General features: G+C 55.0%; 25 non-coding genes and 18 pseudogenes across 25 annotated transcripts; all 43 read left to right on the forward strand.

Moving 5' to 3' along the window:
• Window positions 1-294: 294 nt before the first annotated feature.
• Window positions 295-403, forward strand: LOC148928796 (5S ribosomal RNA; annotated as a pseudogene).
• A 399-nt stretch (window positions 404-802) lies between these two features.
• Window positions 803-921, forward strand: LOC148928797 (5S ribosomal RNA). Its single transcript, XR_016129139.1, has one exon. It is a non-coding gene; the product is annotated as a 5S ribosomal RNA (ribosomal RNA).
• Window positions 922-1333: 412 nt separating this feature from the next.
• Window positions 1334-1452, forward strand: LOC148928798 (5S ribosomal RNA). Its single transcript, XR_016130056.1, has one exon. It is a non-coding gene; the product is annotated as a 5S ribosomal RNA (ribosomal RNA).
• A 398-nt stretch (window positions 1453-1850) lies between these two features.
• On the forward strand, window positions 1851-1959 carry LOC148928799 (5S ribosomal RNA; annotated as a pseudogene).
• Window positions 1960-2358: 399 nt separating this feature from the next.
• On the forward strand, window positions 2359-2467 carry LOC148928800 (5S ribosomal RNA; annotated as a pseudogene).
• Window positions 2468-2866: 399 nt separating this feature from the next.
• On the forward strand, window positions 2867-2975 carry LOC148928801 (5S ribosomal RNA; annotated as a pseudogene).
• Window positions 2976-3374: 399 nt separating this feature from the next.
• Window positions 3375-3493, forward strand: LOC148928802 (5S ribosomal RNA). Its single transcript, XR_016129140.1, has one exon. It is a non-coding gene; the product is annotated as a 5S ribosomal RNA (ribosomal RNA).
• Window positions 3494-3907: 414 nt separating this feature from the next.
• LOC148928803 (5S ribosomal RNA) lies at window positions 3908-4026 on the forward strand. Its single transcript, XR_016130057.1, has one exon. It is a non-coding gene; the product is annotated as a 5S ribosomal RNA (ribosomal RNA).
• A 398-nt stretch (window positions 4027-4424) lies between these two features.
• LOC148928804 (5S ribosomal RNA) lies at window positions 4425-4533 on the forward strand (annotated as a pseudogene).
• A 399-nt stretch (window positions 4534-4932) lies between these two features.
• On the forward strand, window positions 4933-5051 carry LOC148928805 (5S ribosomal RNA). Its single transcript, XR_016129141.1, has one exon. It is a non-coding gene; the product is annotated as a 5S ribosomal RNA (ribosomal RNA).
• A 413-nt stretch (window positions 5052-5464) lies between these two features.
• Window positions 5465-5583, forward strand: LOC148928806 (5S ribosomal RNA). The gene has a single exon (XR_016130058.1). It is a non-coding gene; the product is annotated as a 5S ribosomal RNA (ribosomal RNA).
• A 398-nt stretch (window positions 5584-5981) lies between these two features.
• Window positions 5982-6090, forward strand: LOC148928807 (5S ribosomal RNA; annotated as a pseudogene).
• Window positions 6091-6489: 399 nt separating this feature from the next.
• On the forward strand, window positions 6490-6598 carry LOC148928808 (5S ribosomal RNA; annotated as a pseudogene).
• Window positions 6599-6997: 399 nt separating this feature from the next.
• On the forward strand, window positions 6998-7116 carry LOC148928809 (5S ribosomal RNA). The gene has a single exon (XR_016130110.1). It is a non-coding gene; the product is annotated as a 5S ribosomal RNA (ribosomal RNA).
• Window positions 7117-7514: 398 nt separating this feature from the next.
• LOC148928810 (5S ribosomal RNA) lies at window positions 7515-7623 on the forward strand (annotated as a pseudogene).
• Window positions 7624-8022: 399 nt separating this feature from the next.
• On the forward strand, window positions 8023-8141 carry LOC148928811 (5S ribosomal RNA). Its single transcript, XR_016130087.1, has one exon. It is a non-coding gene; the product is annotated as a 5S ribosomal RNA (ribosomal RNA).
• Window positions 8142-8539: 398 nt separating this feature from the next.
• LOC148928812 (5S ribosomal RNA) lies at window positions 8540-8648 on the forward strand (annotated as a pseudogene).
• Window positions 8649-9047: 399 nt separating this feature from the next.
• LOC148928813 (5S ribosomal RNA) lies at window positions 9048-9156 on the forward strand (annotated as a pseudogene).
• A 399-nt stretch (window positions 9157-9555) lies between these two features.
• On the forward strand, window positions 9556-9674 carry LOC148928814 (5S ribosomal RNA). Its single transcript, XR_016129142.1, has one exon. It is a non-coding gene; the product is annotated as a 5S ribosomal RNA (ribosomal RNA).
• Window positions 9675-10088: 414 nt separating this feature from the next.
• LOC148928815 (5S ribosomal RNA) lies at window positions 10089-10207 on the forward strand. The gene has a single exon (XR_016130059.1). It is a non-coding gene; the product is annotated as a 5S ribosomal RNA (ribosomal RNA).
• A 398-nt stretch (window positions 10208-10605) lies between these two features.
• Window positions 10606-10714, forward strand: LOC148928816 (5S ribosomal RNA; annotated as a pseudogene).
• A 399-nt stretch (window positions 10715-11113) lies between these two features.
• On the forward strand, window positions 11114-11232 carry LOC148928817 (5S ribosomal RNA). Its single transcript, XR_016129133.1, has one exon. It is a non-coding gene; the product is annotated as a 5S ribosomal RNA (ribosomal RNA).
• A 398-nt stretch (window positions 11233-11630) lies between these two features.
• Window positions 11631-11739, forward strand: LOC148928818 (5S ribosomal RNA; annotated as a pseudogene).
• A 399-nt stretch (window positions 11740-12138) lies between these two features.
• Window positions 12139-12257, forward strand: LOC148928819 (5S ribosomal RNA). The gene has a single exon (XR_016130089.1). It is a non-coding gene; the product is annotated as a 5S ribosomal RNA (ribosomal RNA).
• A 398-nt stretch (window positions 12258-12655) lies between these two features.
• LOC148928820 (5S ribosomal RNA) lies at window positions 12656-12764 on the forward strand (annotated as a pseudogene).
• Window positions 12765-13163: 399 nt separating this feature from the next.
• On the forward strand, window positions 13164-13282 carry LOC148928821 (5S ribosomal RNA). The gene has a single exon (XR_016129144.1). It is a non-coding gene; the product is annotated as a 5S ribosomal RNA (ribosomal RNA).
• A 398-nt stretch (window positions 13283-13680) lies between these two features.
• LOC148928822 (5S ribosomal RNA) lies at window positions 13681-13789 on the forward strand (annotated as a pseudogene).
• Window positions 13790-14188: 399 nt separating this feature from the next.
• On the forward strand, window positions 14189-14307 carry LOC148928823 (5S ribosomal RNA). The gene has a single exon (XR_016130090.1). It is a non-coding gene; the product is annotated as a 5S ribosomal RNA (ribosomal RNA).
• Window positions 14308-14705: 398 nt separating this feature from the next.
• On the forward strand, window positions 14706-14814 carry LOC148928824 (5S ribosomal RNA; annotated as a pseudogene).
• A 399-nt stretch (window positions 14815-15213) lies between these two features.
• Window positions 15214-15322, forward strand: LOC148928825 (5S ribosomal RNA; annotated as a pseudogene).
• Window positions 15323-15721: 399 nt separating this feature from the next.
• LOC148928826 (5S ribosomal RNA) lies at window positions 15722-15840 on the forward strand. Its single transcript, XR_016129143.1, has one exon. It is a non-coding gene; the product is annotated as a 5S ribosomal RNA (ribosomal RNA).
• Window positions 15841-16253: 413 nt separating this feature from the next.
• Window positions 16254-16372, forward strand: LOC148928827 (5S ribosomal RNA). The gene has a single exon (XR_016130060.1). It is a non-coding gene; the product is annotated as a 5S ribosomal RNA (ribosomal RNA).
• Window positions 16373-16770: 398 nt separating this feature from the next.
• On the forward strand, window positions 16771-16879 carry LOC148928828 (5S ribosomal RNA; annotated as a pseudogene).
• A 399-nt stretch (window positions 16880-17278) lies between these two features.
• Window positions 17279-17387, forward strand: LOC148928829 (5S ribosomal RNA; annotated as a pseudogene).
• Window positions 17388-17786: 399 nt separating this feature from the next.
• Window positions 17787-17905, forward strand: LOC148928830 (5S ribosomal RNA). Its single transcript, XR_016129155.1, has one exon. It is a non-coding gene; the product is annotated as a 5S ribosomal RNA (ribosomal RNA).
• A 398-nt stretch (window positions 17906-18303) lies between these two features.
• On the forward strand, window positions 18304-18422 carry LOC148928831 (5S ribosomal RNA). The gene has a single exon (XR_016129166.1). It is a non-coding gene; the product is annotated as a 5S ribosomal RNA (ribosomal RNA).
• Window positions 18423-18822: 400 nt separating this feature from the next.
• On the forward strand, window positions 18823-18941 carry LOC148928832 (5S ribosomal RNA). The gene has a single exon (XR_016129177.1). It is a non-coding gene; the product is annotated as a 5S ribosomal RNA (ribosomal RNA).
• A 414-nt stretch (window positions 18942-19355) lies between these two features.
• Window positions 19356-19474, forward strand: LOC148928833 (5S ribosomal RNA). Its single transcript, XR_016129188.1, has one exon. It is a non-coding gene; the product is annotated as a 5S ribosomal RNA (ribosomal RNA).
• Window positions 19475-19873: 399 nt separating this feature from the next.
• LOC148928834 (5S ribosomal RNA) lies at window positions 19874-19992 on the forward strand. The gene has a single exon (XR_016129199.1). It is a non-coding gene; the product is annotated as a 5S ribosomal RNA (ribosomal RNA).
• A 399-nt stretch (window positions 19993-20391) lies between these two features.
• On the forward strand, window positions 20392-20510 carry LOC148928835 (5S ribosomal RNA). The gene has a single exon (XR_016129210.1). It is a non-coding gene; the product is annotated as a 5S ribosomal RNA (ribosomal RNA).
• A 399-nt stretch (window positions 20511-20909) lies between these two features.
• Window positions 20910-21028, forward strand: LOC148928836 (5S ribosomal RNA). The gene has a single exon (XR_016129221.1). It is a non-coding gene; the product is annotated as a 5S ribosomal RNA (ribosomal RNA).
• A 399-nt stretch (window positions 21029-21427) lies between these two features.
• LOC148928837 (5S ribosomal RNA) lies at window positions 21428-21546 on the forward strand. Its single transcript, XR_016129232.1, has one exon. It is a non-coding gene; the product is annotated as a 5S ribosomal RNA (ribosomal RNA).
• Window positions 21547-21945: 399 nt separating this feature from the next.
• On the forward strand, window positions 21946-22064 carry LOC148928838 (5S ribosomal RNA). Its single transcript, XR_016129243.1, has one exon. It is a non-coding gene; the product is annotated as a 5S ribosomal RNA (ribosomal RNA).
• Window positions 22065-22190: the final 126 nt, after the last annotated feature.

Here is a 22190-nt window from a genome sequence, read left to right on the forward strand (position 1 = left end):
CAATCCCCACGAGCCCGTGACGAGCGGGTCCCACAACCTTAAACGTGCCGAAAAACAGTAGCCGCGAACTAAAAGTGGCCGAAATGGCTCGAAACGGCCTCTTTTTGCTTCCCGGAGTAGCCACGGGCTGTACCCGTGGCTCAGTACGTGGGGCTCGGCGAGAGCTTCGCGGTGATGTGATGTGGGTCCCGTAACTCCTTCCGGATCAAAAGTTATGCCCGTCTGAAGGGTGGGGGACCAGAACCTGCGCACGGGAGCGTACGCTATGAAAGAATAAAGTGCGGGGCTATTGACGGGTGCGATCATACCAGCACTAATGCACCGGATCCCATCAGAACTCCGAAGTTAAGCGTGCTTGGGCGAGAGTAGTACTAGGATGGGTGACCCCCTCGTGTTGCACCCCTTTTTGCGAGTGCGTTCATTTTTTTATTTTATTTCCGTTCAGTTGGTCTTGCTGCGGTCCGAAACTCGACTAGCGGTTGGCGGGCGCGAGGACAAAAAGGTACGGCAATCCCCACGAGCCGGTGACAAGCGGGTCCCACAACCTTAAACGCGCCGAAAAACAGTAGCTGCGAACTAAAAGTGGCCGAAATGGCTCGAAACGGCCTCTTTTTGCTTCCCGGAGTAGCCAAGGTCTGTACCCGTGGCTCAGCACGTGGGGCTCGGCGAGAGCTTCGCGGTGATGTGATGTGGGTCCCGTAACTCCTTCCGGATCAAAAGTTATGCCCGTCTGAAGGGTGGGGGACCAGAACCTGCGCACGGGAGCGTACGCTATGAAAGAATAAAGTGCGGGACTATTGACGAGTGCGATCATACCAGCACTAATGCACCGGATCCCATCAGAACTCCGAAGTTAAGCGTGCTTGGGCGAGTGTAGTACTAGGATGGGTGACCCCCTAGGAAGTCCTCGTGTTGCACCCCTTTTTGCGAGTGCGTTCATTTTTTTTTTTTTTTTTTTTTTTTTTTTTCAGTTCAGTTGGTCTTGATGCGGTCCGAAACTCGACTAGCGGTTGGCGAGTGCGAGGACAAAAAGGTACGACAATCCCCACGAGCCGGTGACGAGCGGGTCCCACAACCTTAAACGTGCCGAAAAACAGTAGCTGCGAACTAAAAGTGGCCGAAATGGCTCGAAACGGCCTCTTTTTGCTTCCCGGAGTAGCCACAGGCTGTACCCGTTGCTCAGCACGTGGGGCTCGGCGAGAGCTTCGCAATGATATGCTGTGGGTCCCGTAACTCCTTCCGGATCAAAAGTTATGCCCGTCTGAAGGGTGGGGGACCAGAACCTGCGCACGTAAGCATACGCTATGAAAGAATAAAGTGCGGGGCTAATGACGGGTGCGATCATACCAGCACTAATGCACCGGATTCCATCAGAACTCCGAAGTTAAGCGTGCTTGGGCGAGAGTAGTACTAGGATGGGTGACCCCCTGGGAAGTCCTCGTGTTGCACCCCATTTTGCGAGTGCGTTCATTTTTTTTTTTATTTCCGTTCAGTTGGTCTTGCTGCGGTCTGAAACTCGACTAGCGGTTGGCGGGCGCGAGGACAAAAAGGTACGGCAATCCCCACGAGCCCGTGACGAGCGGGTCCCACAACCTTAAACGTGCCGAAAAACAGTAGCCGCGAACTAAAAGTGGCCGAAATGGCTCGAAACGGCCTCTTTTTGCTTCCCGGAGTAGCCACGGGCTGTACCCGTAGCTCAGCACGTGGGGCTCGGCGAGAGCTTCACGGTGATATGATGTGGGTCCCGTAACTCCTTCCGGATCAAAAGTTATGCCCGTCTGAAGGGTGGGGGACCAGAACCTGCGCACGGGAGCGTACGCTATGAAAGAATAAAGTGCGGGGCTATTGACGGGTGCGATCATACCAGCACTAATGCACCGGATCCCATCAGAACTCCGAAGTTAAGCGTGCTTGGGCGAGAGTAGTACTAGGATGGGTGATCCCCTCGTGTTGCACCCCTTTTTGCGAGTGCGTTCATTTTTTTATTTTATTTCCGTTCAGTTGGTCTTGCTGCGGTCCGAAACTCGACTAGCGGTTGGCGGGCGCGAGGACAAAAAGGTACGGCAATCCCCACGAGCCCGTGACGAGCGGGTCCCACAACCTTAAACGTGCCGAAAAACAGTAGCCGCGAACTAAAAGTGGCCGAAATGGCTCGAAACGGCCTCTTTTTGCTTCCCGGAGTAGCCACGGGCTGTACCCGTAGCTCAGCACGTGGGGCTCGGCGAGAGCTTCACGGTGATATGATGTGGGTCCCGTAACTCCTTCCGGATCAAAAGTTATGCCCGTCTGAAGGGTGGGGGACCAGAACCTGCGCACGGGAGCGTACGCTATGAAAGAATAAAGTGCGGGGCTATTGACGGGTGCGATCATACCAGCACTAATGCACCGGATCCCATCAGAACTCCGAAGTTAAGCGTGCTTGGGCGAGAGTAGTACTAGGATGGGTGATCCCCTCGTGTTGCACCCCTTTTTGCGAGTGCGTTCATTTTTTTATTTTATTTCCGTTCAGTTGGTCTTGCTGCGGTCCGAAACTCGACTAGCGGTTGGCGGGCGCGAGGACAAAAAGGTACGGCAATCCCCACGAGCCCGTGACGAGCGGGTCCCACAACCTTAAACGTGCCGAAAAACAGTAGCCGCGAACTAAAAGTGGCCGAAATGGCTCGAAACGGCCTCTTTTTGCTTCCCGGAGTAGCCACGGGCTGTACCCGTGGCTCAGTACGTGGGGCTCGGCGAGAGCTTCGCGGTGATGTGATGTGGGTCCCGTAACTCCTTCCGGATCAAAAGTTATGCCCGTCTGAAGGGTGGGGGACCAGAACCTGCGCACGGGAGCGTACGCTATGAAAGAATAAAGTGCGGGGCTATTGACGGGTGCGATCATACCAGCACTAATGCACCGGATCCCATCAGAACTCCGAAGTTAAGCGTGCTTGGGCGAGAGTAGTACTAGGATGGGTGACCCCCTCGTGTTGCACCCCTTTTTGCGAGTGCGTTCATTTTTTTATTTTATTTCCGTTCAGTTGGTCTTGCTGCGGTCCGAAACTCGACTAGCGGTTGGCGGGCGCGAGGACAAAAAGGTACGGCAATCCCCACGAGCCGGTGACAAGCGGGTCCCACAACCTTAAACGCGCCGAAAAACAGTAGCTGCGAACTAAAAGTGGCCGAAATGGCTCGAAACGGCCTCTTTTTGCTTCCCGGAGTAGCCAAGGTCTGTACCCGTGGCTCAGCACGTGGGGCTCGGCGAGAGCTTCGCGGTGATGTGATGTGGGTCCCGTAACTCCTTCCGGATCAAAAGTTATGCCCGTCTGAAGGGTGGGGGACCAGAACCTGCGCACGGGAGCGTACGCTATGAAAGAATAAAGTGCGGGACTATTGACGAGTGCGATCATACCAGCACTAATGCACCGGATCCCATCAGAACTCCGAAGTTAAGCGTGCTTGGGCGAGTGTAGTACTAGGATGGGTGACCCCCTAGGAAGTCCTCGTGTTGCACCCCTTTTTGCGAGTGCGTTCATTTTTTTTTTTTTTTTTTTTTTTTTTTTTTTCAGTTCAGTTGGTCTTGATGCGGTCCGAAACTCGACTAGCGGTTGGCGAGTGCGAGGACAAAAAGGTACGACGATCCCCACGAGCCGGTGACGAGCGGGTCCCACAACCTTAAACGTGCCGAAAAACAGTAGCTGCGAACTAAAAGTGGCCGAAATGGCTCGAAACGGCCTCTTTTTGCTTCCCGGAGTAGCCACAGGCTGTACCCGTTGCTCAGCACGTGGGGCTCGGCGAGAGCTTCGCAATGATATGCTGTGGGTCCCGTAACTCCTTCCGGATCAAAAGTTATGCCCGTCTGAAGGGTGGGGGACCAGAACCTGCGCACGTAAGCATACGCTATGAAAGAATAAAGTGCGGGGCTAATGACGGGTGCGATCATACCAGCACTAATGCACCGGATTCCATCAGAACTCCGAAGTTAAGCGTGCTTGGGCGAGAGTAGTACTAGGATGGGTGACCCCCTGGGAAGTCCTCGTGTTGCACCCCATTTTGCGAGTGCGTTCATTTTTTTTTTTATTTCCGTTCAGTTGGTCTTGCTGCGGTCTGAAACTCGACTAGCGGTTGGCGGGCGCGAGGACAAAAAGGTACGGCAATCCCCACGAGCCCGTGACGAGCGGGTCCCACAACCTTAAACGTGCCGAAAAACAGTAGCCGCGAACTAAAAGTGGCCGAAATGGCTCGAAACGGCCTCTTTTTGCTTCCCGGAGTAGCCACGGGCTGTACCCGTAGCTCAGCACGTGGGGCTCGGCGAGAGCTTCACGGTGATATGATGTGGGTCCCGTAACTCCTTCCGGATCAAAAGTTATGCCCGTCTGAAGGGTGGGGGACCAGAACCTGCGCACGGGAGCGTACGCTATGAAAGAATAAAGTGCGGGGCTATTGACGGGTGCGATCATACCAGCACTAATGCACCGGATCCCATCAGAACTCCGAAGTTAAGCGTGCTTGGGCGAGAGTAGTACTAGGATGGGTGATCCCCTCGTGTTGCACCCCTTTTTGCGAGTGCGTTCATTTTTTTATTTTATTTCCGTTCAGTTGGTCTTGCTGCGGTCCGAAACTCGACTAGCGGTTGGCGGGCGCGAGGACAAAAAGGTACGGCAATCCCCACGAGCCCGTGACGAGCGGGTCCCACAACCTTAAACGTGCCGAAAAACAGTAGCCGCGAACTAAAAGTGGCCGAAATGGCTCGAAACGGCCTCTTTTTGCTTCCCGGAGTAGCCACGGGCTGTACCCGGAGCTCAGCACGTGGGGCTCGGCGAGAGCTTCGCGGTGATATGCTGTGGGTCCCGTAACTCCTTCCGGATCAAAAGTTATGCCCGTCTGAAGGGTGGGGGACCAGAACCTGCGCACGGGAGCGTACGCTATGAAAGAATAAAGTGCGGGACTATTGACGAGTGCGATCATACCAGCACTAATGCACCGGATCCCATCAGAACTCCGAAGTTAAGCGTGCTTGGGCGAGTGTAGTACTAGGATGGGTGACCCCCTAGGAAGTCCTCGTGTTGCACCCCTTTTTGCGAGTGCGTTCATTTTTTTTTTTTTTTTTTTTTTTTTTTTTTCAGTTCAGTTGGTCTTGATGCGGTCCGAAACTCGACTAGCGGTTGGCGAGTGCGAGGACAAAAAGGTACGACAATCCCCACGAGCCGGTGACGAGCGGGTCCCACAACCTTAAACGTGCCGAAAAACAGTAGCTGCGAACTAAAAGTGGCCGAAATGGCTCGAAACGGCCTCTTTTTGCTTCCCGGAGTAGCCACAGGCTGTACCCGTTGCTCAGCACGTGGGGCTCGGCGAGAGCTTCGCAATGATATGCTGTGGGTCCCGTAACTCCTTCCGGATCAAAAGTTATGCCCGTCTGAAGGGTGGGGGACCAGAACCTGCGCACGTAAGCATACGCTATGAAAGAATAAAGTGCGGGGCTAATGACGGGTGCGATCATACCAGCACTAATGCACCGGATTCCATCAGAACTCCGAAGTTAAGCGTGCTTGGGCGAGAGTAGTACTAGGATGGGTGACCCCCTGGGAAGTCCTCGTGTTGCACCCCATTTTGCGAGTGCGTTCATTTTTTTTTTTATTTCCGTTCAGTTGGTCTTGCTGCGGTCTGAAACTCGACTAGCGGTTGGCGGGCGCGAGGACAAAAAGGTACGGCAATCCCCACGAGCCCGTGACGAGCGGGTCCCACAACCTTAAACGTGCCGAAAAACAGTAGCCGCGAACTAAAAGTGGCCGAAATGGCTCGAAACGGCCTCTTTTTGCTTCCCGGAGTAGCCACGGGCTGTACCCGTAGCTCAGCACGTGGGGCTCGGCGAGAGCTTCACGGTGATATGATGTGGGTCCCGTAACTCCTTCCGGATCAAAAGTTATGCCCGTCTGAAGGGTGGGGGACCAGAACCTGCGCACGGGAGCGTACGCTATGAAAGAATAAAGTGCGGGGCTATTGACGGGTGCGATCATACCAGCACTAATGCACCGGATCCCATCAGAACTCCGAAGTTAAGCGTGCTTGGGCGAGAGTAGTACTAGGATGGGTGATCCCCTCGTGTTGCACCCCTTTTTGCGAGTGCGTTCATTTTTTTATTTTATTTCCGTTCAGTTGGTCTTGCTGCGGTCCGAAACTCGACTAGCGGTTGGCGGGCGCGAGGACAAAAAGGTACGGCAATCCCCACGAGCCCGTGACGAGCGGGTCCCACAACCTTAAACGTGCCGAAAAACAGTAGCCGCGAACTAAAAGTGGCCGAAATGGCTCGAAACGGCCTCTTTTTGCTTCCCGGAGTAGCCACGGGCTGTACCCGTAGCTCAGCACGTGGGGCTCGGCGAGAGCTTCACGGTGATATGATGTGGGTCCCGTAACTCCTTCCGGATCAAAAGTTATGCCCGTCTGAAGGGTGGGGGACCAGAACCTGCGCACGGGAGCGTACGCTATGAAAGAATAAAGTGCGGGGCTATTGACGGGTGCGATCATACCAGCACTAATGCACCGGATCCCATCAGAACTCCGAAGTTAAGCGTGCTTGGGCGAGAGTAGTACTAGGATGGGTGATCCCCTCGTGTTGCACCCCTTTTTGCGAGTGCGTTCATTTTTTTATTTTATTTCCGTTCAGTTGGTCTTGCTGCGGTCCGAAACTCGACTAGCGGTTGGCGGGCGCGAGGACAAAAAGGTACGGCAATCCCCACGAGCCCGTGACGAGCGGGTCCCACAACCTTAAACGTGCCGAAAAACAGTAGCCGCGAACTAAAAGTGGCCGAAATGGCTCGAAACGGCCTCTTTTTGCTTCCCGGAGTAGCCACGGGCTGTACCCGTAGCTCAGCACGTGGGGCTCGGCGAGAGCTTCGCGGTGATATGCTGTGGGTCCCGTAACTCCTTCCGGATCAAAAGTTATGCCCGTCTGAAGGGTGGGGGACCAGAACCTGCGCACGGGAGCGTACGCTATGAAAGAATAAAGTGCGGGGCTATTGACGGGTGCGATCATACCAGCACTAATGCACCGGATCCCATCAGAACTCCGAAGTTAAGCGTGCTTGGGCGAGAGTAGTACTAGGATGGGTGACCCCCTGGGAAGTCCTCGTGTTGCACCCCTTTTTGCGAGTGCGTTCATTTTTTTTTTTATTTCCGTTCAGTTGGTCTTGCTGCGGTCCGAAACTCGACTAGCGGTTGGCGGGCGCGAGGACAAATAGGTACGGCAATCCCCACGAGCCCGTGACGAGCGGGTCCCACAACCTTAAACGTGCCGAAAAACAGTAGCCGCGAACTAAAAGTGGCCGAAATGGCTCGAAACGGCCTCTTTTTGCTTCCCGGAGTAGCCACGGGCTGTACCCGTGGCTCAGTACGTGGGGCTCGGCGAGAGCTTCGCGGTGATGTGATGTGGGTCCCGTAACTCCTTCCGGATCAAAAGTTATGCCCGTCTGAAGGGTGGGGGACCAGAACCTGCGCACGGGAGCGTACGCTATGAAAGAATAAAGTGCGGGGCTATTGACGGGTGCGATCATACCAGCACTAATGCACCGGATCCCATCAGAACTCCGAAGTTAAGCGTGCTTGGGCGAGAGTAGTACTAGGATGGGTGACCCCCTCGTGTTGCACCCCTTTTTGCGAGTGCGTTCATTTTTTTATTTTATTTCCGTTCAGTTGGTCTTGCTGCGGTCCGAAACTCGACTAGCGGTTGGCGGGCGCGAGGACAAAAAGGTACGGCAATCCCCACGAGCCGGTGACAAGCGGGTCCCACAACCTTAAACGCGCCGAAAAACAGTAGCTGCGAACTAAAAGTGGCCGAAATGGCTCGAAACGGCCTCTTTTTGCTTCCCGGAGTAGCCAAGGTCTGTACCCGTGGCTCAGCACGTGGGGCTCGGCGAGAGCTTCGCGGTGATGTGATGTGGGTCCCGTAACTCCTTCCGGATCAAAAGTTATGCCCGTCTGAAGGGTGGGGGACCAGAACCTGCGCACGGGAGCGTACGCTATGAAAGAATAAAGTGCAAGACTATTGACGAGTGCGATCATACCAGCACTAATGCACCGGATTCCATCAGAACTCCGAAGTTAAGCGTGCTTGGGCGAGAGTAGTACTAGGATGGGTGACCCCCTGGGAAGTCCTCGTGTTGCACCCCATTTTGCGAGTGCGTTCATTTTTTTTTTTATTTCCGTTCAGTTGGTCTTGCTGCGGTCCGAAACTCGACTAGCGGTTGGCGGGCGCGAGGACAAAAAGGTACGGCAATCCCCACGAGCCCGTGACGAGCGGGTCCCACAACCTTAAACGTGCCAAAAAACAGTAGCCGCGAACTAAAAGTGGCCGAAATGGCTCGAAACGGCCTCTTTTTGCTTCCCGGAGTAGCCACGGGCTGTACCCGTAGCTCAGCACGTGGGGCTCGGCGAGAGCTTCACGGTGATATGATGTGGGTCCCGTAACTCCTTCCGGATCAAAAGTTATGCCCGTCTGAAGGGTGGGGGACCAGAACCTGCGCACGGGAGCGTACGCTATGAAAGAATAAAGTGCGGGGCTATTGACGGGTGCGATCATACCAGCACTAATGCACCGGATCCCATCAGAACTCCGAAGTTAAGCGTGCTTGGGCGAGAGTAGTACTAGGATGGGTGATCCCCTCGTGTTGCACCCCTTTTTGCGAGTGCGTTCATTTTTTTATTTTATTTCCGTTCAGTTGGTCTTGCTGCGGTCCGAAACTCGACTAGCGGTTGGCGGGCGCGAGGACAAAAAGGTACGGCAATCCCCACGAGCCCGTGACGAGCGGGTCCCACAACCTTAAACGTGCCGAAAAACAGTAGCCGCGAACTAAAAGTGGCCGAAATGGCTCGAAACGGCCTCTTTTTGCTTCCCGGAGTAGCCACGGGCTGTACCCGTAGCTCAGCACGTGGGGCTCGGCGAGAGCTTCACGGTGATATGATGTGGGTCCCGTAACTCCTTCCGGATCAAAAGTTATGCCCGTCTGAAGGGTGGGGGACCAGAACCTGCGCACGGGAGCGTACGCTATGAAAGAATAAAGTGCGGGGCTATTGACGGGTGCGATCATACCAGCACTAATGCACCGGATCCCATCAGAACTCCGAAGTTAAGCGTGCTTGGGCGAGAGTAGTACTAGGATGGGTGACCCCCTCGTGTTGCACCCCTTTTTGCGAGTGCGTTCATTTTTTTATTTTATTTCCGTTCAGTTGGTCTTGCTGCGGTCCGAAACTCGACTAGCGGTTGGCGGGCGCGAGGACAAAAAGGTACGGCAATCCCCACGAGCCGGTGACAAGCGGGTCCCACAACCTTAAACGCGCCGAAAAACAGTAGCTGCGAACTAAAAGTGGCCGAAATGGCTCGAAACGGCCTCTTTTTGCTTCCCGGAGTAGCCAAGGTCTGTACCCGTGGCTCAGCACGTGGGGCTCGGCGAGAGCTTCGCGGTGATGTGATGTGGGTCCCGTAACTCCTTCCGGATCAAAAGTTATGCCCGTCTGAAGGGTGGGGGACCAGAACCTGCGCACGGGAGCGTACGCTATGAAAGAATAAAGTGCGGGACTATTGACGAGTGCGATCATACCAGCACTAATGCACCGGATCCCATCAGAACTCCGAAGTTAAGCGTGCTTGGGCGAGTGTAGTACTAGGATGGGTGACCCCCTAGGAAGTCCTCGTGTTGCACCCCTTTTTGCGAGTGCGTTCATTTTTTTTTTTTTTTTTTTTTTTTTTTTTTTCAGTTCAGTTGGTCTTGATGCGGTCCGAAACTCGACTAGCGGTTGGCGAGTGCGAGGACAAAAAGGTACGACAATCCCCACGAGCCGGTGACGAGCGGGTCCCACAACCTTAAACGTGCCGAAAAACAGTAGCTGCGAACTAAAAGTGGCCGAAATTGCTCGAAACGGCCTCTTTTTGCTTCCCGGAGTAGCCACAGGCTGTACCCGTTGCTCAGCACGTGGGGCTCGGCGAGAGCTTCGCAATGATATGCTGTGGGTCCCGTAACTCCTTCCGGATCAAAAGTTATGCCCGTCTGAAGGGTGGGGGACCAGAACCTGCGCACGTAAGCATACGCTATGAAAGAATAAAGTGCGGGGCTAATGACGGGTGCGATCATACCAGCACTAATGCACCGGATTCCATCAGAACTCCGAAGTTAAGCGTGCTTGGGCGAGAGTAGTACTAGGATGGGTGACCCCCTGGGAAGTCCTCGTGTTGCACCCCATTTTGCGAGTGCGTTCATTTTTTTTTTTATTTCCGTTCAGTTGGTCTTGCTGCGGTCCGAAACTCGACTAGCGGTTGGCGGGCGCGAGGACAAAAAGGTACGGCAATCCCCACGAGCCCGTGACGAGCGGGTCCCACAACCTTAAACGTGCCGAAAAACAGTAGCCGCGAACTAAAAGTGGCCGAAATGGCTCGAAACGGCCTCTTTTTGCTTCCCGGAGTAGCCACGGGCTGTACCCGTAGCTCAGCACGTGGGGCTCGGCGAGAGCTTCACGGTGATATGATGTGGGTCCCGTAACTCCTTCCGGATCAAAAGTTATGCCCGTCTGAAGGGTGGGGGACCAGAACCTGCGCACGGGAGCGTACGCTATGAAAGAATAAAGTGCGGGGCTATTGACGGGTGCGATCATACCAGCACTAATGCACCGGATCCCATCAGAACTCCGAAGTTAAGCGTGCTTGGGCGAGAGTAGTACTAGGATGGGTGATCCCCTCGTGTTGCACCCCTTTTTGCGAGTGCGTTCATTTTTTTATTTTATTTCCGTTCAGTTGGTCTTGCTGCGGTCCGAAACTCGACTAGCGGTTGGCGGGCGCGAGGACAAAAAGGTACGGCAATCCCCACGAGCCCGTGACGAGCGGGTCCCACAACCTTAAACGTGCCGAAAAACAGTAGCCGCGAACTAAAAGTGGCCGAAATGGCTCGAAACGGCCTCTTTTTGCTTCCCGGAGTAGCCACGGGCTGTACCCGTAGCTCAGCACGTGGGGCTCGGCGAGAGCTTCGCGGTGATATGCTGTGGGTCCCGTAACTCCTTCCGGATCAAAAGTTATGCCCGTCTGAAGGGTGGGGGACCAGAACCTGCGCACGGGAGCGTACGCTATGAAAGAATAAAGTGCGGGGCTATTGACGGGTGCGATCATACCAGCACTAATGCACCGGATCCCATCAGAACTCCGAAGTTAAGCGTGCTTGGGCGAGAGTAGTACTAGGATGGGTGACCCCCTGGGAAGTCCTCGTGTTGCACCCCTTTTTGCGAGTGCGTTCATTTTTTTTTTTATTTCCGTTCAGTTGGTCTTGCTGCGGTCCGAAACTCGACTAGCGGTTGGCGGGCGCGAGGACAAAAAGGTACGGCAATCCCCACGAGCCCGTGACGAGCGGGTCCCACAACCTTAAACGTGCCGAAAAACAGTAGCCGCGAACTAAAAGTGGCCGAAATGGCTCGAAACGGCCTCTTTTTGCTTCCCGGAGTAGCCACGGGCTGTACCCGTGGCTCAGTACGTGGGGCTCGGCGAGAGCTTCGCGGTGATGTGATGTGGGTCCCGTAACTCCTTCCGGATCAAAAGTTATGCCCGTCTGAAGGGTGGGGGACCAGAACCTGCGCACGGGAGCGTACGCTATGAAAGAATAAAGTGCGGGGCTATTGACGGGTGCGATCATACCAGCACTAATGCACCGGATCCCATCAGAACTCCGAAGTTAAGCGTGCTTGGGCGAGAGTAGTACTAGGATGGGTGACCCCCTCGTGTTGCACCCCTTTTTGCGAGTGCGTTCATTTTTTTATTTTATTTCCGTTCAGTTGGTCTTGCTGCGGTCCGAAACTCGACTAGCGGTTGGCGGGCGCGAGGACAAAAAGGTACGGCAATCCCCACGAGCCGGTGACAAGCGGGTCCCACAACCTTAAACGCGCCGAAAAACAGTAGCTGCGAACTAAAAGTGGCCGAAATGGCTCGAAACGGCCTCTTTTTGCTTCCCGGAGTAGCCAAGGTCTGTACCCGTGGCTCAGCACGTGGGGCTCGGCGAGAGCTTCGCGGTGATGTGATGTGGGTCCCGTAACTCCTTCCGGATCAAAAGTTATGCCCGTCTGAAGGGTGGGGGACCAGAACCTGCGCACGGGAGCGTACGCTATGAAAGAATAAAGTGCGGGACTATTGACGAGTGCGATCATACCAGCACTAATGCACCGGATTCCATCAGAACTCCGAAGTTAAGCGTGCTTGGGCGAGAGTAGTACTAGGATGGGTGACCCCCTGGGAAGTCCTCGTGTTGCACCCCATTTTGCGAGTGCGTTCATTTTTTTTTTTATTTCCGTTCAGTTGGTCTTGCTGCGGTCCGAAACTCGACTAGCGGTTGGCGGGCGCGAGGACAAAAAGGTACGGCAATCCCCACGAGCCCGTGACGAGCGGGTCCCACAACCTTAAACGTGCCGAAAAACAGTAGCCGCGAACTAAAAGTGGCCGAAATGGCTCGAAACGGCCTCTTTTTGCTTCCCGGAGTAGCCACGGGCTGTACCCGTAGCTCAGCACGTGGGGCTCGGCGAGAGCTTCACGGTGATATGATGTGGGTCCCGTAACTCCTTCCGGATCAAAAGTTATGCCCGTCTGAAGGGTGGGGGACCAGAACCTGCGCACGGGAGCGTACGCTATGAAAGAATAAAGTGCGGGGCTATTGACGGGTGCGATCATACCAGCACTAATGCACCGGATCCCATCAGAACTCCGAAGTTAAGCGTGCTTGGGCGAGAGTAGTACTAGGATGGGTGATCCCCTCGTGTTGCACCCCTTTTTGCGAGTGCGTTCATTTTTTTATTTTATTTCCGTTCAGTTGGTCTTGCTGCGGTCCGAAACTCGACTAGCGGTTGGCGGGCGCGAGGACAAAAAGGTACGGCAATCCCCACGAGCCCGTGACGAGCGGGTCCCACAACCTTAAACGTGCCGAAAAACAGTAGCCGCGAACTAAAAGTGGCCGAAATGGCTCGAAACGGCCTCTTTTTGCTTCCCGGAGTAGCCACGGGCTGTACCCGTAGCTCAGCACGTGGGGCTCGGCGAGAGCTTCGCGGTGATATGCTGTGGGTCCCGTAACTCCTTCCGGATCAAAAGTTATGCCCGTCTGAAGGGTGGGGGACCAGAACCTGCGCACGGGAGCGTACGCTATGAAAGAATAAAGTGCGGGGCTATTGACGGGTGCGATCATACCAGCACTAATGCACCGGATCCCATCAGAACTCCGAAGTTAAGCGTGCTTGGGCGAGAGTAGTACTAGGATGGGTGACCCCCTGGGAAGTCCTCGTGTTGCACCCCTTTTTGCGAGTGCGTTCATTTTTTTTTTTATTTCCGTTCAGTTGGTCTTGCTGCGGTCCGAAACTCGACTAGCGGTTGGCGGGCGCGAGGACAAAAAGGTACGGCAATCCCCACGAGCCCGTGACGAGCGGGTCCCACAACCTTAAACGTGCCGAAAAACAGTAGCCGCGAACTAAAAGTGGCCGAAATGGCTCGAAACGGCCTCTTTTTGCTTCCCGGAGTAGCCACGGGCTGTACCCGTGGCTCAGTACGTGGGGCTCGGCGAGAGCTTCGCGGTGATGTGATGTGGGTCCCGTAACTCCTTCCGGATCAAAAGTTATGCCCGTCTGAAGGGTGGGGGACCAGAACCTGCGCACGGGAGCGTACGCTATGAAAGAATAAAGTGCGGGGCTATTGACGGGTGCGATCATACCAGCACTAATGCACCGGATCCCATCAGAACTCCGAAGTTAAGCGTGCTTGGGCGAGAGTAGTACTAGGATGGGTGACCCCCTCGTGTTGCACCCCTTTTTGCGAGTGCGTTCATTTTTTTATTTTATTTCCGTTCAGTTGGTCTTGCTGCGGTCCGAAACTCGACTAGCGGTTGGCGGGCGCGAGGACAAAAAGGTACGGCAATCCCCACGAGCCGGTGACAAGCGGGTCCCACAACCTTAAACGCGCCGAAAAACAGTAGCTGCGAACTAAAAGTGGCCGAAATGGCTCGAAACGGCCTCTTTTTGCTTCCCGGAGTAGCCAAGGTCTGTACCCGTGGCTCAGCACGTGGGGCTCGGCGAGAGCTTCGCGGTGATGTGATGTGGGTCCCGTAACTCCTTCCGGATCAAAAGTTATGCCCGTCTGAAGGGTGGGGGACCAGAACCTGCGCACGGGAGCGTACGCTATGAAAGAATAAAGTGCGGGACTATTGACGAGTGCGATCATACCAGCACTAATGCACCGGATTCCATCAGAACTCCGAAGTTAAGCGTGCTTGGGCGAGAGTAGTACTAGGATGGGTGACCCCCTGGGAAGTCCTCGTGTTGCACCCCATTTTGCGAGTGCGTTCATTTTTTTTTTTATTTCCGTTCAGTTGGTCTTGCTGCGGTCCGAAACTCGACTAGCGGTTGGCGGGCGCGAGGACAAAAAGGTACGGCAATCCCCACGAGCCCGTGACGAGCGGGTCCCACAACCTTAAACGTGCCGAAAAACAGTAGCCGCGAACTAAAAGTGGCCGAAATGGCTCGAAACGGCCTCTTTTTGCTTCCCGGAGTAGCCACGGGCTGTACCCGTAGCTCAGCACGTGGGGCTCGGCGAGAGCTTCACGGTGATATGATGTGGGTCCCGTAACTCCTTCCGGATCAAAAGTTATGCCCGTCTGAAGGGTGGGGGACCAGAACCTGCGCACGGGAGCGTACGCTATGAAAGAATAAAGTGCGGGGCTATTGACGGGTGCGATCATACCAGCACTAATGCACCGGATCCCATCAGAACTCCGAAGTTAAGCGTGCTTGGGCGAGAGTAGTACTAGGATGGGTGATCCCCTCGTGTTGCACCCCTTTTTGCGAGTGCGTTCATTTTTTTATTTTATTTCCGTTCAGTTGGTCTTGCTGCGGTCCGAAACTCGACTAGCGGTTGGCGGGCGCGAGGACAAAAAGGTACGGCAATCCCCACGAGCCCGTGACGAGCGGGTCCCACAACCTTAAACGTGCCGAAAAACAGTAGCCGCGAACTAAAAGTGGCCGAAATGGCTCGAAACGGCCTCTTTTTGCTTCCCGGAGTAGCCACGGGCTGTACCCGTAGCTCAGCACGTGGGGCTCGGCGAGAGCTTCACGGTGATATGATGTGGGTCCCGTAACTCCTTCCGGATCAAAAGTTATGCCCGTCTGAAGGGTGGGGGACCAGAACCTGCGCACGGGAGCGTACGCTATGAAAGAATAAAGTGCGGGGCTATTGACGGGTGCGATCATACCAGCACTAATGCACCGGATCCCATCAGAACTCCGAAGTTAAGCGTGCTTGGGCGAGAGTAGTACTAGGATGGGTGACCCCCTCGTGTTGCACCCCTTTTTGCGAGTGCGTTCATTTTTTTATTTTATTTCCGTTCAGTTGGTCTTGCTGCGGTCCGAAACTCGACTAGCGGTTGGCGGGCGCGAGGACAAAAAGGTACGGCAATCCCCACGAGCCGGTGACAAGCGGGTCCCACAACCTTAAACGCGCCGAAAAACAGTAGCTGCGAACTAAAAGTGGCCGAAATGGCTCGAAACGGCCTCTTTTTGCTTCCCGGAGTAGCCAAGGTCTGTACCCGTGGCTCAGCACGTGGGGCTCGGCGAGAGCTTCGCGGTGATGTGATGTGGGTCCCGTAACTCCTTCCGGATCAAAAGTTATGCCCGTCTGAAGGGTGGGGGACCAGAACCTGCGCACGGGAGCGTACGCTATGAAAGAATAAAGTGCGGGACTATTGACGAGTGCGATCATACCAGCACTAATGCACCGGATCCCATCAGAACTCCGAAGTTAAGCGTGCTTGGGCGAGTGTAGTACTAGGATGGGTGACCCCCTAGGAAGTCCTCGTGTTGCACCCCTTTTTGCGAGTGCGTTCATTTTTTTTTTTTTTTTTTTTTTTTTTTTTTCAGTTCAGTTGGTCTTGATGCGGTCCGAAACTCGACTAGCGGTTGGCGAGTGCGAGGACAAAAAGGTACGACAATCCCCACGAGCCGGTGACGAGCGGGTCCCACAACCTTAAACGTGCCGAAAAACAGTAGCTGCGAACTAAAAGTGGCCGAAATGGCTCGAAACGGCCTCTTTTTGCTTCCCGGAGTAGCCACAGGCTGTACCCGTTGCTCAGCACGTGGGGCTCGGCGAGAGCTTCGCAATGATATGCTGTGGGTCCCGTAACTCCTTCCGGATCAAAAGTTATGCCCGTCTGAAGGGTGGGGGACCAGAACCTGCGCACGTAAGCATACGCTATGAAAGAATAAAGTGCGGGGCTAATGACGGGTGCGATCATACCAGCACTAATGCACCGGATTCCATCAGAACTCCGAAGTTAAGCGTGCTTGGGCGAGAGTAGTACTAGGATGGGTGACCCCCTGGGAAGTCCTCGTGTTGCACCCCATTTTGCGAGTGCGTTCATTTTTTTTTTTATTTCCGTTCAGTTGGTCTTGCTGCGGTCTGAAACTCGACTAGCGGTTGGCGGGCGCGAGGACAAAAAGGTACGGCAATCCCCACGAGCCCGTGACGAGCGGGTCCCACAACCTTAAACGTGCCGAAAAACAGTAGCCGCGAACTAAAAGTGGCCGAAATGGCTCGAAACGGCCTCTTTTTGCTTCCCGGAGTAGCCACGGGCTGTACCCGTAGCTCAGCACGTGGGGCTCGGCGAGAGCTTCACGGTGATATGATGTGGGTCCCGTAACTCCTTCCGGATCAAAAGTTATGCCCGTCTGAAGGGTGGGGGACCAGAACCTGCGCACGGGAGCGTACGCTATGAAAGAATAAAGTGCGGGGCTATTGACGGGTGCGATCATACCAGCACTAATGCACCGGATCCCATCAGAACTCCGAAGTTAAGCGTGCTTGGGCGAGAGTAGTACTAGGATGGGTGATCCCCTCGTGTTGCACCCCTTTTTGCGAGTGCGTTCATTTTTTTATTTTATTTCCGTTCAGTTGGTCTTGCTGCGGTCCGAAACTCGACTAGCGGTTGGCGGGCGCGAGGACAAAAAGGTACGGCAATCCCCACGAGCCCGTGACGAGCGGGTCCCACAACCTTAAACGTGCCGAAAAACAGTAGCCGCGAACTAAAAGTGGCCGAAATGGCTCGAAACGGCCTCTTTTTGCTTCCCGGAGTAGCCACGGGCTGTACCCGTAGCTCAGCACGTGGGGCTCGGCGAGAGCTTCACGGTGATATGATGTGGGTCCCGTAACTCCTTCCGGATCAAAAGTTATGCCCGTCTGAAGGGTGGGGGACCAGAACCTGCGCACGGGAGCGTACGCTATGAAAGAATAAAGTGCGGGGCTATTGACGGGTGCGATCATACCAGCACTAATGCACCGGATCCCATCAGAACTCCGAAGTTAAGCGTGCTTGGGCGAGAGTAGTACTAGGATGGGTGATCCCCTCGTGTTGCACCCCTTTTTGCGAGTGCGTTCATTTTTTTATTTTATTTCCGTTCAGTTGGTCTTGCTGCGGTCCGAAACTCGACTAGCGGTTGGCGGGCGCGAGGACAAAAAGGTACGGCAATCCCCACGAGCCCGTGACGAGCGGGTCCCACAACCTTAAACGTGCCGAAAAACAGTAGCCGCGAACTAAAAGTGGCCGAAATGGCTCGAAACGGCCTCTTTTTGCTTCCCGGAGTAGCCACGGGCTGTACCCGTAGCTCAGCACGTGGGGCTCGGCGAGAGCTTCGCGGTGATATGCTGTGGGTCCCGTAACTCCTTCCGGATCAAAAGTTATGCCCGTCTGAAGGGTGGGGGACCAGAACCTGCGCACGGGAGCGTACGCTATGAAAGAATAAAGTGCGGGGCTATTGACGGGTGCGATCATACCAGCACTAATGCACCGGATCCCATCAGAACTCCGAAGTTAAGCGTGCTTGGGCGAGAGTAGTACTAGGATGGGTGACCCCCTGGGAAGTCCTCGTGTTGCACCCCTTTTTGCGAGTGCGTTCATTTTTTTTTTTATTTCCGTTCAGTTGGTCTTGCTGCGGTCCGAAACTCGACTAGCGGTTGGCGGGCGCGAGGACAAATAGGTACGGCAATCCCCACGAGCCCGTGACGAGCGGGTCCCACAACCTTAAACGTGCCGAAAAACAGTAGCCGCGAACTAAAAGTGGCCGAAATGGCTCGAAACGGCCTCTTTTTGCTTCCCGGAGTAGCCACGGGCTGTACCCGTTGCTCAGCACGTGGGGCTCGGCGAGAGCTTCGCGGTGATATGCTGTGGGTCCCGTAACTCCTTCCGGATCAAAAGTTATGCCCGTCTGAAGGGTGGGGGACCAGAACCTGCGCACGGGAGCGTACGCTATGAAAGAATAAAGTGCGGGGCTATTGACGGGTGCGATCATACCAGCACTAATGCACCGGATCCCATCAGAACTCCGAAGTTAAGCGTGCTTGGGCGAGAGTAGTACTAGGATGGGTGACCCCCTGGGAAGTCCTCGTGTTGCACCCCTTTTTGCGAGTGCGTTCATTTTTTTTTTTTTATTTCCGTTCAGTTGGTCTTGCTGCGGCCCGAAACTCGACTAGCGGTTGGCGGGCGCGAGGACAAAAAGGTACGGCAATCCCCACGAGCCCGTGACGAGCGGGTCCCACAACCTTAAACGTGCCGAAAAACAGTAGCCGCGAACTAAAAGTGGCCGAAATGGCTCGAAACGGCCTCTTTTTGCTTCCCGGAGTAGCCACGGGCTGTACCCGTAGCTCAGCACGTGGGGCTCGGCGAGAGCTTCGCGGTGATATGCTGTGGGTCCCGTAACTCCTTCCGGATCAAAAGTTATGCCCGTCTGAAGGGTGGGGGACCAGAACCTGCGCACGGGAGCGTACGCTATGAAAGAATAAAGTGCGGGGCTATTGACGGGTGCGATCATACCAGCACTAATGCACCGGATCCCATCAGAACTCCGAAGTTAAGCGTGCTTGGGCGAGAGTAGTACTAGGATGGGTGACCCCCTGGGAAGTCCTCGTGTTGCACCCCTTTTTGCGAGTGCGTTCATTTCGAGTGCGTTCATTTTTTTTTTCTATTTCCGTTCAGTTGGTCTTGCTGCGGCCCGAAACTCGACTAGCGGTTGGCGGGCGCGAGGACAAAAAGGTACGGCAATCCCCACGAGCCCGTGACGAGCGGGTCCCACAACCTTAAACGTGCCGAAAAACAGTAGCCGCGAACTAAAAGTGGCCGAAATGGCTCGAAACGGCCTCTTTTTGCTTCCCGGAGTAGCCACGGGCTGTACCCGTAGCTCAGCACGTGGGGCTCGGCGAGAGCTTCGCGGTGATATGCTGTGGGTCCCGTAACTCCTTCCGGATCAAAAGTTATGCCCGTCTGAAGGGTGGGGGACCAGAACCTGCGCACGGGAGCGTACGCTATGAAAGAATAAAGTGCGGGACTATTGACGGGTGCGATCATACCAGCACTAATGCACCGGATCCCATCAGAACTCCGAAGTTAAGCGTGCTTGGGCGAGAGTAGTACTAGGATGGGTGACCCCCTGGGAAGTCCTCGTGTTGCACCCCTTTTTGCGAGTGCGTTCATTTTTTTTTTCTATTTCCGTTCAGTTGGTCTTGCTGCGGCCCGAAACTCGACTAGCGGTTGGCGGGCGCGAGGACAAAAAGGTACGGCAATCCCCACGAGCCCGTGACGAGCGGGTCCCACAACCTTAAACGTGCCGAAAAACAGTAGCCGCGAACTAAAAGTGGCCGAAATGGCTCGAAACGGCCTCTTTTTGCTTCCCGGAGTAGCCACGGGCTGTACCCGTAGCTCAGCACGTGGGGCTCGGCGAGAGCTTCGCGGTGATATGCTGTGGGTCCCGTAACTCCTTCCGGATCAAAAGTTATGCCCGTCTGAAGGGTGGGGGACCAGAACCTGCGCACGGGAGCGTACGCTATGAAAGAATAAAGTGCGGGGCTATTGACGGGTGCGATCATACCAGCACTAATGCACCGGATCCCATCAGAACTCCGAAGTTAAGCGTGCTTGGGCGAGAGTAGTACTAGGATGGGTGACCCCCTGGGAAGTCCTCGTGTTGCACCCCTTTTTGCGAGTGCGTTCATTTTTTTTTTCTATTTCCGTTCAGTTGGTCTTGCTGCGGCCCGAAACTCGACTAGCGGTTGGCGGGCGCGAGGACAAAAAGGTACGGCAATCCCCACGAGCCCGTGACGAGCGGGTCCCACAACCTTAAACGTGCCGAAAAACAGTAGCCGCGAACTAAAAGTGGCCGAAATGGCTCGAAACGGCCTCTTTTTGCTTCCCGGAGTAGCCACGGGCTGTACCCGTAGCTCAGCACGTGGGGCTCGGCGAGAGCTTCGCGGTGATATGCTGTGGGTCCCGTAACTCCTTCCGGATCAAAAGTTATGCCCGTCTGAAGGGTGGGGGACCAGAACCTGCGCACGGGAGCGTACGCTATGAAAGAATAAAGTGCGGGGCTATTGACGGGTGCGATCATACCAGCACTAATGCACCGGATCCCATCAGAACTCCGAAGTTAAGCGTGCTTGGGCGAGAGTAGTACTAGGATGGGTGACCCCCTGGGAAGTCCTCGTGTTGCACCCCTTTTTGCGAGTGCGTTCATTTTTTTTTTCTATTTCCGTTCAGTTGGTCTTGCTGCGGCCCGAAACTCGACTAGCGGTTGGCGGGCGCGAGGACAAAAAGGTACGGCAATCCCCACGAGCCCGTGACGAGCGGGTCCCACAACCTTAAACGTGCCGAAAAACAGTAGCCGCGAACTAAAAGTGGCCGAAATGGCTCGAAACGGCCTCTTTTTGCTTCCCGGAGTAGCCACGGGCTGTACCCGTAGCTCAGCACGTGGGGCTCGGCGAGAGCTTCGCGGTGATATGCTGTGGGTCCCGTAACTCCTTCCGGATCAAAAGTTATGCCCGTCTGAAGGGTGGGGGACCAGAACCTGCGCACGGGAGCGTACGCTATGAAAGAATAAAGTGCGGGGCTATTGACGGGTGCGATCATACCAGCACTAATGCACCGGATCCCATCAGAACTCCGAAGTTAAGCGTGCTTGGGCGAGAGTAGTACTAGGATGGGTGACCCCCTGGGAAGTCCTCGTGTTGCACCCCTTTTTGCGAGTGCGTTCATTTTTTTTTTCTATTTCCGTTCAGTTGGTCTTGCTGCGGCCCGAAACTCGACTAGCGGTTGGCGGGCGCGAGGACAAAAAGGTACGGCAATCCCCACGAGCCCGTGACGAGCGGGTCCCACAACCTTAAACGTGCCGAAAAACAGTAGCCGCGAACTAAAAGTGGCCGAAATGGCTCGAAACGGCCTCTTTTTGCTTCCCGGAGTAGCCACGGGCTGTACCCGTAGCTCAGCACGTGGGGCTCGGCGAGAGCTTCGCGGTGATATGCTGTGGGTCCCGTAACTCCTTCCGGATCAAAAGTTATGCCCGTCTGAAGGGTGGGGGACCAGAACCTGCGCACGGGAGCGTACGCTATGAAAGAATAAAGTGCGGGGCTATTGACGGGTGCGATCATACCAGCACTAATGCACCGGATCCCATCAGAACTCCGAAGTTAAGCGTGCTTGGGCGAGAGTAGTACTAGGATGGGTGACCCCCTGGGAAGTCCTCGTGTTGCACCCCTTTTTGCGAGTGCGTTCATTTTTTTTTTCTATTTCCGTTCAGTTGGTCTTGCTGCGGCCCGAAACTCGACTAGCGGTTGGCGGGCGCGAGGACAAAAAGGTACGGCAATCCCCACGAGCCCGTGACGAGCGGGTCCCACAACCTTAAACGTGCCGAAAAACAGTAGCCGCGAACTAAAAGTGGCCGAAATGGCTCGAAACGGCCTCTTTTTGCTTCCCGGAGTAGCCACGGGCTGTACCCGTAGCTCAGCACGTGGGGCTCGGCGAGAGCTTCGCGGTGATATGCTGTGGGTCCCGTAACTCCTTCCGGATCAAAAGTTATGCCCGTCTGAAGGGTGGGGGACCAGAACCTGCGCACGGGAGCGTACGCTATGAAAGAATAAAGTGCGGGGCTATTGACGGGTGCGATCATACCAGCACTAATGCACCGGATCCCATCAGAACTCCGAAGTTAAGCGTGCTTGGGCGAGAGTAGTACTAGGATGGGTGACCCCCTGGGAAGTCCTCGTGTTGCACCCCTTTTTGCGAGTGCGTTCATTTTTTTTTTCTATTTCCGTTCAGTTGGTCTTGCTGCGGCCCGAAACTCGACTAGCGGTTGGCGGGCGCGAGGACAAAAAGGTACGGCAATCCCCACGAGCCCGTGAC

The sequence above is a fragment of the Salvia hispanica genome, chromosome 4, assembly GCF_029641045.1.
Source record: "Salvia hispanica isolate PSC_SH4W2 chromosome 4, Shi_PSC_v1, whole genome shotgun sequence".
In the NCBI taxonomy this organism is placed as follows: domain Eukaryota; kingdom Viridiplantae; phylum Streptophyta; class Magnoliopsida; order Lamiales; family Lamiaceae; genus Salvia; species Salvia hispanica.